This window comes from Bufo bufo, chromosome 6 (assembly GCF_905171765.1).
Source record: "Bufo bufo chromosome 6, aBufBuf1.1, whole genome shotgun sequence".
In the NCBI taxonomy this organism is placed as follows: domain Eukaryota; kingdom Metazoa; phylum Chordata; class Amphibia; order Anura; family Bufonidae; genus Bufo; species Bufo bufo.
In genome coordinates this window covers 356,450,382-356,464,722 of record NC_053394.1, presented here as the reverse complement: position 1 = coordinate 356,464,722, position 14,341 = coordinate 356,450,382, and positions in this window count along the sequence as shown.

Below are 14,341 nucleotides of genomic sequence, written 5' to 3'. Positions count from 1 at the left end.
TGGGGCAGCCAAAATAGGAGCATTCACAAGAGCCTTTTTCAGAGCTTGAAAGGCTTCTTCACAGTGGGGAGACCACAGGACTTGTCTGGGGAGGTTCTTTTTCGTCAAATCGGTCAGGGGTTTTGCAATGGTGCTATAATCAGGTACAAACCGTCTGTAATACCCTGCAGTGCCCAGAAATGCCAGTACCTGTGTCTTAGTAAGTGGGATTGGCCAGTTAGCGACCGCTTCTATTTTCGCTGGTTCAGGGCGTTGTTTACCGCATCCCACTCTATGTCCCAGGTACTGCACTTTGGCCATCCCAAAATGACATTTTTCTGGCTTCAGAGTCAGGCCAGCGGCCCGGATCTGATCCAGAACAGTTCCTACCTGAGTTAAGTGTTCCTCCCAGGACTCACTGTAAATCGCTATGTCATTTAACTGGCTCTTCTCAACGGTACTTAACTTTTCTCCCATCTGTACTTGGCTGAGTATGTCGGGGGGCAGTTTCCTATTTAAGAGATCAGGTATGGGAAGATTATCAGGGTCTTCATGTGCTGGACTACATATTGCAGTCACTTCCTCAGGTCTCTCATTGTACTCCTTGAGCATATTTATATGGAAAGTTTTCCGTAGCCTTTCATCGTGACAGCTGGTGATGACATAGGTAGTGTCACACACTTTATCTACGACTTTATAAGGACCCTGCCAAGAGGCTTGTAACTTGTCCTGCCTAACTGGTTTAAGTACCATCACTTTCTGTCCTATTTGAAAAATACGGCGCCGGGCTCCCTTATCGTACCATACTTTCTGGCGTCTCTGTGCGTTCTGGAGCTTAGCTTGGACAGATCTGGCTAGTTGTTCCATCCGGTCCCTAAGCTCTAATACATATGGCAAAATAGGGACCCCGTCATTCTCAGTGGCTCCCTCCCAGTGTTCCCTAATAAGGTCCAAGGGTCCTTGCACTTTTCTCCCATAAAGTAGTTCAAACGGGGAGAAACCCGTGGATTCCTGCGGCACCTCCCGATATGCGAACAGGAGGTGGTGTGGCAGGAACTGCTCCCAATCCCTATACCCACTGGTAAAGGTCTTGAGCATTTGCTTGAGCGTTCCATTGAATCGCTCGCACAAACCGTTTGTTTGGGGATGGTAGGGAGAACTGAGTAAAGATTTTATGTTACACACGTGCCACAGCTGTTGGGTTAGTTCTGCTGTAAACTGGGTGCCTCTATCGGATAGGATTTCCCTGAGAAACCCAACACGGGAAAAAATATGTACCAAGGCATTGCCTACAGTATCAGCCTGAATGTTTGATAGCGCTACTGCCTCTGGGTACCGGGTGGCATAATCAACTACAGTAAGGATGTATTTCTTTCCCGAGGGGCTAGGGGTGGCGAGAGGTCCTATTAAATCTATGGCCACCCTACAAAACGGCTCTTCAATAATGGGCATATTGGCTAGGTGAGCTTTTGGATGATCTCCCCTTTTTCCCACCCTTTGACACACATCACAGGTCCTACAATGAGTACGCACATCATTATGTACTCCCGGCCAGAAAAAGGTGTGGATGATCCTATGTAACGTACGGGTCATTCCTAGATGCCCTGCTAATGGAATGTCGTGCCCTACTCCTAATATCTCCTTGCAGTATTTTAATGGAATTACCAACTGGCGTTTTGGGTTTCTCTTTTTCTCTGTTAATCTGTACAATTTATTCTGTTCCCAAACAAACATTTCATTATCTAACCCCCCTATGTCTTGTTCAGCTTTCTCCCTATATTTCTGTAGCGTCCGGTCAGTCTTAGTCTCAGCTTCAAATGTCTCAGGAGTATCCCATTGGACTGGGGGCTGAGGGAAAGTCAGGGTGGGAGTTTGTCCTACCTGTGGCCCCTGTACTGGCGAAGGTTCTCTCTCAGTTCTGCTTGTGACCGGGTGGTTACAGGATGGGCTGTTGCACTATAAGAGGGGGCATAGGCAGATGTTATCGGCCCCAAGTCATTGCCCAATAAAACTTCCGCTGGTAAATTGTCCATGATGCCCACATTCACTTGACCCTCCCCTGCACCACAATTCAAATGTACTCGGGCTGTGGGTACCCGGTATACGGCTCCTCCTGTCACTCGTACAGCCACAGTTTGCCCAGACCTTTTGTGAGCCGGAATAAGACTGCCTTTAACTAGCGTGATGGTGGCACCAGTATCACGTAGTCCTTCCACTGACCGCCCTTCTAATTGTACCTGCTGTCTGTGGTGTTGACGGTTGTCATCAGATGCTGCGTAGATAGGGTTGGCCTCATGGAGTTGCCCTAGGTATTCCTCTGGAGCGGAAGGTGATGACACACACATGGCACTAGGGTGGTGAGCTGGTACAGCAGTAGTTTGTGGCTTTGGTCGGTTCCAGTAGGGGCGTTCTGTGTTGAGTGGACACTGCCTGGCATAATGTCCTGGTTTGTGGCAGTTGTGACAGGTTCCTCTGGCTCTGTCATAACTGGTATTAACTGATCTCTGGTACCTGGTGGGGCCTGGTGGAATTGGAGCCCGAAATTCATTGCGAGGAGGTGGTCTGTAAGTATCCCGTGGTTCTGTGGGTGGAGTGGGTCTGGAGCTTGGAAGTTCGTGTAGTACCCGATCTGCGTATTCGTCAGCGAGATGGGCAGCTGTCTTGAGCATGGTGGGTTGCTTGTCCAACAACCATAGTAATAATTTTGGCTCCAATCCTTTGTAAAAATGTTCTAGCAGAAATAATTGTAACACTTCCTCAGCGGTTACCGCTTGACTGCCCGTAATCCAATGATTAGCAGCTTGGTGCAATCAGTTGGCCCATTCTGTGTGTGTATCGCTGCGTTTCTTGGCCATTTCTCTGAACTGCCGGCGATACGTATCAGGTGTCACAGCATACCTTTTTAACAATGTCTCTTTTTTCCATATGTATTGGGTAACTTCCTCAGCTGGCATATCCCGGAAGGCATCAGCAGCCCTACCAGTTAATTTACCCATATGTAATGTAATCCAATCGTCGGTGGTTACTTGATGTAGTGCACACAATCTTTCGTAATCTGCCAGGTATTCATCAATCCCCCCTCAGTCTCTTGAAATTGTTTAAACACAGCATAAGGGATCTTTTTCTTCCCAGGACTAGAGGGGACAGTTGTCATTACTGTGGGTACAACAGGGGGCAGTGTCGTATACATATGGTACTCATGGTCCCTCCGATCCTGTATCTCTTTGGCTGCTTCAGTATACAGTGCGGCAATCCTCTCCTCTGAGATATTCGGTCCGTACGTCAGCATCCTGGCTTTTACCATTCGGGTGGCCTCATCCTCCCCGGGTGATGATGCCTCTGCCATGGTACAATTCCGGTCCAGCTCGGTTAACTCCGCAATCAGCTCTCTCCTGGGCCGGTTGCTGGCAATTCCTCCACGGCTCTCCAACAAATCTTTTAAGGTAGCCCATTTCAGCTTGTCATAAGTACTTTCCATCCGTTCAGCTACTCTCCTGGGAAATAAAGGACCATCCCACCGCTGTGCCACCAATTGTTACGGTTGCCTCAGGCTGGCTGAGGGTTGGACCGCTTAGATGTTCTTGTCCCCGAATTATAGAGAGCGCTGTTAGGTTCCTTTTAGCAGTCATCCATGCTCCTGTAGGTGTAGATGAAATCCAAAGAGCTCTTACAAGGACTAGTGATTAGTGATGCTCTACAAAACGAGTCAAAGTACTAATTGAGGGTAAGAAGCAGAATCTCTTTTTACTGAGGGCTACCCGCTCGTATTTATGCAGGTCCCCATCTGATGGACACTCCCCTAGGGGACCAGATGGAAAACTGTGACACAGGACAGATAAACAACAGTTCAGGACACACAGACACAATACATCCCCACAATGCATTCTGGTTTTCTCCTCTCTGCCCCGGAGACAACCGAGGAGTAATTCAATTATCTCTCAGGACAAAGGGAGATTGCCAATACACACGTGGAGACAATAGGACAGAAATCGCTACTCCAACATACAATGTCACAACCATTACAGTACACATAGACATGTAACACATCCCCAGATAGCTCCGGTCTGAGTGCATATTATTAGGTAAATGACACTCAGACTACACGAATACAGTAGAATCGCCATGGAGCCAAAGTCTTTACTTTCACATAGTCTTTCGTTATCCGAATGGGCTCCATGGCATAGCAATCTGGGGTATCACTGTTCAAATCGGGCAAGTACCAAATGACCCGGCTTTCATGTCTTAAATAACCAAGATACATGGTTGCAACAAAGTATCAGCCAGAGTGTAACTGTAACAACTGTAACAGGTATATGGTTGAATCTTCCTTTTCTCATCCTCCTCGTCCATCATGTATATGCCTTCTCATATAATTTTTTGGATGGTCAGCTCACCAGCAGGCCCTCACCCATAATGTTTTAGATGGTCAGCTCACCAGCAGGCCCTCACCCATAATGTTTTAGATGGTCAGCTCACCAGCAGGCCCTCACCCATAATGTTTTAGATGGTCAGCTCACCAGCAGGCCCTCACCCTTAATGTTTTAGATGGTCAGCTCACCAGAAGGCCCTCACCCATAATGTTTAAGATGGTCAGCTCACCAGCAGGCCCTCACCCATAATGTTTTAGATGGTCAGCTCACCAGCAGGCCCTCACCCATAATGTTTTAGATGGTCAGCTCACCAGCAGGCCCTCACCCATAATGTTTTAGATGGTCAGCTCAGCTGAAGACCCTCACCCCTAATGTTTTAGTGGGTCACCAGCAGGCCATCAATCATACTTTACCTCTCCTGTATAACGTTTCCTCATCCTAAATACCTATGACATTCCCTGTAATTCTTTTGTACTCGTTCCAATGACAGGCTCTCTTAAGAGTCCTGTATTGTTATTTATCGTCACTACCTCCCTGAGTCGGTACTGGGAAATTTGAGCGCCCCCGCCTGCCTTTCTTGGAAGTGGTAGCCGTGGCCATCCCTCAGGCTCCCTCTCTGGAAGCGAACCCTGATTCCCCATTACCCGTGGTCACCATGGTAGGCGCAAAAAAGAACATCTGAAGTTGATAGAGCAGACATCCAAATAGATCGTCAACATCACGGGGACGTGCAATCAGCTTAGAAGTTATCTAGAGTTAACAAAGTGGCAGCAGGCCCTCACCTACAATTTTTTACACGGTCAGCTCAACGTCCGTTCCTCTTCCAAGTTCATTATCATTAGATGATAGTCTGGTCAACACAATCGTAATCACCGGGGGTCACGTAACTAATTAGCACGGAGTAGTGTCTTTGGTTATCGGAATGAACCACACAAATCGACTCGAACTACACACAGAAAACGGCCATGCACCACCACCCACTGAATCGCGAAATAGGTATCAATCTGTCAATCCTTTCTGAGTCCGGGCCGGGTGAGGCTTTCCGTGCGTAGTCAAATTAAGCCGCAGGCTCCACTCCTGGTGGTGTCCTTCCATCAATTAGTTTAAAGGGAACCTGTCATGTGGATATTTGATTATAATCTAACTAATTATATACAATCATTAACTACTAAAAAGTGCCTTAGATGTATTCACTTACTGGTGTGACAGATGGTTACCTCATAATATACACACAAAGATGCCACATGCTGCATTATAATGAGCTGATTTGAGTCCAGCGTGATGTAATTGAGTCCAGCGTTTATTTAATTAACAGCTATAGCCACTCCCCTGCCCACCTGCTGCTGATTCATATGGAAAATAACTGTCAATCAGCAGCAGGTAGGTGGGAAGAGTCAGGAGCTCATGAATATTCATGACTCATCATTATCAGCTGGAGCTTTTCAATACAAGATGTTGGCAGATTGACTGGGTCAATTAAAGAAAGTGACCCAGCATTTTGCTAAGAGAATCAGTCACTTATTTATGTTGCCCTTAGTTAGGACACCATAAAACTGGTGACAGGTTCCCTTTAAGTTTCAGCTTTGAAACCATACTCCCCCCGGAACCCAAAGACTTTAGTTTCCCAGAAAATGCTCGGCGGGAAATGAGAATATCGCTCCCGGGGATCGTCTTCAAACCTCCAACTTAAGTTGTTGATTAATGAAAACGTTCATGGCAACAAAGATTTCGGCTGTGGTTCGGCTTGCGCCGGCACAAGAATTTCATCTCTACAGGTACAATACGGATGCCACCGGCCGTTCCTCTTCCAATGAGTTTAGTTTGATCGTCCAAGAGTCCGGTCAACACAATCGAAACCACCGCCGTCCCTCTTAGTCATGGCCCCAGTTCCGAAAATCACGAATTTTTTTGTCTGAACTTATGTATGCCGTAAAATTGATATTTTAGATTTTAGAGCCAATTTAATATTTGATGTTGATTTTGTTTTCTCTGGCAATGAAGTGGTGGAAACCTCCAATACTTTGGAAGTACTTTTCTCTGAGTTAGAGCGTGATTTAATCAGGGAAATTAGAACCACCTGGGATATAGCTTCACTTGAAAAATACCTCTGTGAGGCTAAAATTCCTGAAGGTCTAAGGTGGCAATTACCTTTAAACTCTGATAATCCTGATGATTTAGGAGAATGGGAGAAACTAATGAATGATTGTGGCTTTAGGGCCATGAGGCTCATTATATGTATGCGTAAAAATAAACTGCAGAAAATCAAAAGCAATATTGATTCGCTGCAGCAACAGCTAAAACCATACAAGAATATGCCGCTCTATGTGAGAAATGTAAAACTGGCCTTCTGAAAGTAGAAAAGGATGTTACCAGTAAAAAACAGAAAAAGTACTTTAAAATGTGTGGTGATTACCAAGATAATAGAGTATATAAATGGAAAAATAAGGAGGAGCAGAAAACCACTAAGACAGATCTGGCAGACAAGGATATGGGTTTACCTTTACAGGGATATAGCGCAGGAAATCAAAGGTATATGCAGACTAATGTGAATGAAAATGGAGAACACTATAGCAATCACAGGGAGAAAACAGATGGTTTTAATTGTGACCAAAGGAGAATTTATGGAACGCAGAGATTTAAGCCCTGGTTTAGGACTTACCAGAACCAAGAACAATATGGACAGTATAGACCGCATAACTATAGAAATAACTATCATAATGGAAATTATTATCCTGTACAGCAACGGGGCTACTATCCTCCTAGGCAAAATAATTATTATGAAGGGAGATATATACCCAATACATCTAATTATAAGAACTATGAGAGAGGGAATTAAGGGGGACCACCGCCAAGAAGGGAACAAGTGGAAAATAGGGAGGAGAGAGGACCCCCTGAGACAGAGAAATGTGACTGCAGAAACCCCAAATTTTCCACACCAGGGAATAAAGGGAGTACAGAGGGTAGAGAAAGAAAGACAGACCACACCACTAAAAAGGAATCATGTAGAGGAAAAAGGGGGGGGGGGGAGGAAACATCAGCCCAAACCCCCAAAAAAGCAGGGCGACTTAATGGGGATTTTTTATTTGAGTTCTCACATTTTGTCAGATCTCGAAAGGGAGGTTTTGGAAAAAGGACTCAAGTTTGCACCTACATTGAAAATCAACAAATTTGAGGCCTTTCTGGATGTACACAAGTTTGTACGGAAGCTGAATATTGCAAAATACTGTGTATTTAACCAAGCCCCGGTGAAAAATAGTGAGGTGGATGGGGGGATTGTGCATACACATTTAAAAGAAAAATCCACTTTTTACCCAAAAAACAAAAATAATGAATGTGTGGAAGCTTTTAGGAGAGGAGTTTTGAATGAGATTGAAGCAATAATGAGGAAACCAAGGAGACAGAACCTGACACAGGAGCAAAGGAATGCATTGAAGAGTTTAAAGGGATTCTGTCACCTCTCATAACACAAATTCAGATTTTAAACCAGTCATGCTCCACAGCTTACCTTGAATCGGCTGTGCTGTTCTATATTGTAATCCGTCCAGTAGTTTTGCAGAAAAACTAGGGAAGAGCGAGCATCGGAAGTCACTGGGCTCGGCGCATGCCCAGTGACGACGATGAAGCTCCTGCCCTCAGTCTCCAGCAAATCGCACTGGCGCAGCCCTCAGTGGGTACTGCGTCTGCACGAGACTTCGCTCAGGGGTCAGGGAGGGGGAGGAGAGGGATGAGACGCTGTGGGCGGTTAGGGATTCTGGAGGAAGGCGTTTTTGGCACTGTAAGAGGGGCGTTACTGGGCACACAAAGGGGAACATAACGCCCCTCTGGGCACCTTCAGGGTTAATTTGCATAATTATAAAAGTCGTTTTTCTGCAAAACTACTGGACGGATTACAATATAGAACAGCACAGCCGATTTAGGGTAAGCTGTGGAACATGACTGGTTTAAAATCCGAATTTGGGTTATGAGAGGTGACAGAATCCCTTTAAATGATAATCATGAGATTATTATAAAGCCAGCGGACAAGGGAGGGGGGGTAGTTATTATGGATGTAGCGAAATATGAGGTAGAAATGTTGAGGTTACTATCAGATGGGGAGACTTATCAGGTTTTAAGAAAGAACCCAACAATTGAGTTTAAAGAAAAACTAGAGGTTTTATGGATAAGATTATAAATAAGAAAGAGTTTGATTATCTTAATAACAAGTTCCCAATTACGGCGGTAATATACTTTTTGCCCAAAATACTCAAGAGTCTGATCAATCCCCCTGGCAGACCCATAGTGTCTGGGATAAATTCCGCTACAAACAGGTTAGGGGAATATGTGGATTATTTTCTCCAGAAATATGTCCCGCTGATACCCTCCTATTTGAAGGATTCAGGGAGTGTTCTGAATCTAATCAAAGGATTCGGTGTTTGCCCTGGTGATATGTGGTTAGCAACAGTCGATGTAACATCGTTATACACAGTGATCCCCAAGGATTTGGGTCTTGGGGCGATAGCGGAAGAGTTAAGACAGGATCCCTTGATGACGGAGGTACAGGGGAAGTTTATTCTTGATTGTGTAGACTTCTGCCTTTGTCATAATTATTTCTGGTATAAGGACAGTTACTATCTCTAGCGCACAGGGACGGCGATGGGGGCAAAATTCACCCCCAGTTTCGCTAATATTTTTATGGGGGCTTGGGAAAAAGAAAACATCAGCCCCGTCTTGAATAAAGTGACGGCTTTTGGTGAGCTTACAATCTGGAAGAGGTTCATTGATGATTGTCTGATTGTGTGGAGGGGAGAGAAACAGGGCCTTTTATATTTTATAAACAACCTGAATATCAATCAATGGAACCTCTCCTTTACAAGTACAGTCAGCAAGAGTAGCATCAATTTCCTTGATTTGACTATTTTTTTGGAGGACAATCATTTGAAGACTAAAACTTTCTTCAAAGAGACTGACGTCAATGGCTACATAGATACCTCTAGTTGCCACTATACTCCCTGGCTGAAGAATATACCCAAGGGGCAACTAAAAGGGTTCACCGTAATTACACAAAGGATGAGGATTTTAGAATGCAAAGTGAGGTTGTTAGTGAATGGTTTCTGGAGAAGGGATATTGCAGGGAGGATCTAGAGAAATGTAGGGAAGAAATAGAGAGAGAAAATGTAGGAGAGGGAGTTTCGGTTAAAACAAAGAAAGACTTCCGTTTCTCCTTCCTCACACAGTATAATGTCCATGCTGGAATAATTAAAAATGTAATAAGTAAGAATTGGTCAACTCTAAAGAATGACCCAATACTAGGGAAGGATATCCCAGACCATGCAAATGTGATTTTCAGAAAAGCACCAAGTCTACGGACTACACTGGTGCATTGCTCCTCACATGCTGAGGGAGTAAGGAAAGGGAATAAATTCACCTGGTGTGGGTTCTGTCTGCCGTGCTGTAATAGGAAGAGAGAAAAGAGTAAGAGGGATACCCAGACTGTACATTCCAATCAGAAGGGCCAGGATTACAAAGTAAAAGGGTTCATCACCTGTGAAAGTGTAGGGGTGGTCTACATGCTGGAGTGCCTGTGTGGCCTCCAGTATGTGGGCCGAACCATGAGAAAATTGAAAGTGAGAATACAGGAACATGTTCGAAACATCAGAAAGGGACTTGAGACACACAGTGTCTCGATGCACTTTAAAACCAAACACCAGAAAGACCCTAGTGGTCTGTTATTTTCCGGGGTTGAGCTGGTCAAACCACATTGGCGGGGAGGGAATTCCATCGAGCAGATCAATAGGAGGGAGGTTGAGTGGATCTACAAGATGGATTCATTACAACCAAAAGGGATGAACGTGGATTTTGATTTGAAACCCTGTCTCACCTGAGAAAATTTTCTGTAGTTCCCATTTAGGCCATGTAAAGACCTGTGGCAGTACTGTGGGAGTGACCGCATTCGACGGGAGTTAATCATGTGGATCGTGACGTGTTCAGTCATTCATGGATGGAGGGAGGTGGCCCTAGGAGATGTACTCCACCATTGGTAGGAGGAGATCCCGTGGGGTGTGACGGGTTGGCCGTCCATGAATGAAGGAGTGAGGCCCTACGATGTGTAAACTGCTATTGGAGGGCGGTCCCATGACGTGTGAAACTACCACTGGTTGGAAAGGATCATGTGCTTTTTGACACCCACATTGGTGGAAATGGACCGCGTGAGGTATGGTACGTAGGTTACCAATGAATGAAGGAGGGCGGTCCTCTGCGTAATTAATCATGTGGGTGGTGACATGTTTAGCTAACCATGAATGAAGTGATAGCGTCCAGGAGATGTGTTTGTACTATTGGTTAAATATTTGCTGTATGGGGTGGGTGAGTAGTCCGAATTATGAGTATTAGTATGTTATGCGATCAGATGTGATCAGATGAGAATTAACTATGAACATGTTATGCGATCAAGATGCGATCAGATGTGATGTAATTATGAACATGTTATACGATCAAGATGCGATAAGTCCAGATATACTTGTATGTTAAGTATTAATATAGTGATCCAAGGGAGGTTGTGATATGGATTTTATGAGCGTATTTTATGTATTCAATTGAGTTTTATATGAAGCCGTAAGGGCTATGACGATTTTAAGGAGGTGTGGTAGCTTACCACCGGCAGGTATATAAAGACCGCCCCTAGGTAGGCGGAGGAGATACCCCTGACGAAGCTTCCTAAAGCGAAACCCGGGTCGGGTGAATGATTTGTACATACTGCCTGTTACCATATCCATCTTGTAAGTACAATAAAGCCTTGCAGTTGGAACTTTTGTGATTGTACTTCACTATTTGTGGCAACCTTGATTTCTCATAAGGTTCCCAAAGGAGAGGTGAATCTGAGTGAACTGACCGCTTACCCTTATCCACGAAAGTTATGTGAGATCTGGAAAGGAGGATTTTTCTGCTTTGTCCTGGAGCAGCGCTGTCCATTTACAGAAACGCTTTTATAGATGTGAACATTACCCACTTCACTATTGGAACTCGCGACGCACCAAAAGAAAGGCAACGTACTAAAGGCTGTTTTGTACATTTTATTTCAGCAGCGACATTGTAGTCCAAGATGCATCCAGACATCCTCCCCATGCTGTCTCCGACCCATTTCGGTGGAGGTTCCATCAATTTCTGACCTTTTCCTATGAACCAGGCACCCTCCCCTTTTCAGAGCAGGGGGTACCTGGTTTAATGCTCGGGTCCTCACATTGACTTCTATAGGGCTCGGGTGCTCGGTAGAGCACCCGAGCATCCCGGTGTGCTCGGGCAGAGCACCCGAGCATCTGGGTGCTCGATCATCACTAATGGCTACATCTGAAAAATAACAAATGTAAAGCTCTTGGAATGCTATGATGAAAATTGCTTGGTCACTAAAGCCCTAAACAGGTCGGTCACTAATTAACTCGCTAGAAAACCCTTTTCCATGCGTAAAAATGCATACTCATGATGACTCTGCTATCCTTGACTCTGCACCAACAGCAATGTATGTGTATAAAATAATACGTAGATATGGGTGTTTCTGGGCAGGTTTTATAGAAATTGAGGTTTTATTATAATCAAAATCACAAATACATGCAGTTCTTACCCAACACTCAAATAAAATCATAAAAAGTCAAATAATACTTCCATATAATGCCCAGACAATATAGTCAATTGGTGCCCAAACACAATGGGGGTCATTTATCATTCCCATCACAAACAATGGGGGCATATCTCCATTGCCTGAAAGGTACGGGTCCCACCTCTGGGACCCGCACCTACGAGAACGGAGCAGGGAGAGCTGTGGCTAGAGGACCCCATATTGTATGTGATGGCAAAACCCCTTTAAATTAGGCGTATTTCATGTGCAGATTGCGGCACAACAGCTCACGCCAGTTCTAAAATTGTGGGTGTGGCATTGGAATGGGACGGGTCAGTAGGCCCGTCTCATTTACCATTTTCTATGCCTGTTTTAAGCGTAGAAAATGCTGGTCTTAATATTCAGGGGAACATTTATTAAGAATGGCATTTTACACGCCAGTCTTATTAAAGCCCTGCACTGGTGGTAGATCCGCCGCAGTTATGTAGAGGCGCCGGCCTCTCCATAACTTTGGCTCATCCAGCGCCAATCTAAATGTACAACAGCTTCCGAGCTTTCTTACATTTAGACCACTGTCTACGCCTAAAACAGGCGACGAAATTGATGAATGAGACGGGCCTTCCTGCCCTTCCCCTTTCCCGCCCATGCCACACCCACAATGTTAGACCTGGCGTGAGCGGGGTGAAGTCGCAGATAGTTGCGCCGCCATCTGTGCCTGAAATACACCTAATTTAGATATTTTAGATTAGTAAATGACCCCCGCAGTGTGCATATATTATTGCACATACAGTCCATATAATACCATCCTATATTGCCAACACAATACTGCTATATACAGTTCATAAGCTCATACCGCCCTACTGTCCGAGGTGGTTATTATCGAGTAGATATTACTGATAACAGACATACCTATACAATAATAATAGCCTTCTAAATAAAAATAAAATAAAAATCCAGACTAATGAATCTCTAATTCTGTTATTGTTTGGGTGAGTTTGATGCAAAATAATGAAATCTAATACGGCTTCGTTTTCGCGAGTCATCTCATTTCGCTCATACCGTAACATGCTAGGAGTCTCCTTAGACATAGAAAAAAAAAAGAACATGTTCTCAGCAAGGAAATGCCAGCAGTTCTTTGTAATGAAGGTTCCTGTTACAAAAACACAATCAGTGATAATGACTGCGATATTTTTACAACGAGATTTATATGTTTTTGTGAAGTTTTGCAGCAGCAGAATATCAAGAATAAATGTGAAATTATTATCTTAACATGTTGCCTCCTCTAGTGAATATAAATAGGGTGCCGCCGTAATCAGGAGTCTTTCATTTCAGAGGGCAAAGAGTTATCTCCTCCACAAGCTAAAATTAGGTTAGAACAGATAGGGAGACTTTCAGGCACTTCGGCGTAATGAAAAACAGGAAGGTAAGCATCTCCAGAAGAATTTTTTTTTTTTTTTTTAGGTAACTGATATGGATCTGCGACCCATCAAATGGGCTTTTAAAGGGTAAATGGGTTCATGTAAAAATCAGACATCATATAGTACGTGACAGTCTCTTTCTAACAAACCTAGAACCAGCCCTGGCCTCATATGGATCCAGAGATCTCCACATTTATTGCTCTTATTGTTCTGCAAGATTCTCTTCAGGCTTGCAGCTCAGGGGGTGTGTCCTTTCTGCTGCAGCTCTCTCCCTATTACAGATCAGTGGGAGTGTTCTTTCTGCAGCAGATCTCTCCCTATAAGGCCTTATGCACACGAACATATTTTCTTTCCGTGTCCGTTCCATTTTTTTGTGGACTATATGCGGAACAATTAATTTCAATGGGTCCGCAAAAATCTAACTTTTATTATATTTACTTTTATTAGCCTCTAGGAGCAGGGGGAGGCGTTACTCCGCGTCCTAGTGGCTCCGTTCTCCCACCTCTGTCCACGCCCTCCAAGACTTGATTGACATCGCCTGGCAGCGTTTACATCCTCCTGTCTGGCCCACAGTGCGGGTGAAATCTCTCGCCTGCTCCGTGCCGTTTAGTATTCGGCGCTTGCGAGTGTCCTTCCCTCACTAGGGTGAAATCTCACGCCTGCGCCGTGCCGTTTAATATACGGCGCAGGCGTGAGATTTCACCCGCACTCAGGGCCAGGCAGGAGGACATGAACGCTGCCTGGCCCTGTCAATCAAGTCTTGGAGGGCGTGGACAGAGGTGGGAGAATAGAGCCTCTAGGACACGGATTAACACCCACCCCCCAGCTCCTAGAGGCTAATTTGCATATAATAAAGGTTCGATTTCTGCAGTAACGGGGGCATGTCTTAAAACCGGACTAGGCTAGTTAGGTTCAGCTGACATTAGCACATTGCTAATGTCAGCCAGGTTAATAGTGGTATTTCTGGTGACAGAAACCCTTTAAAG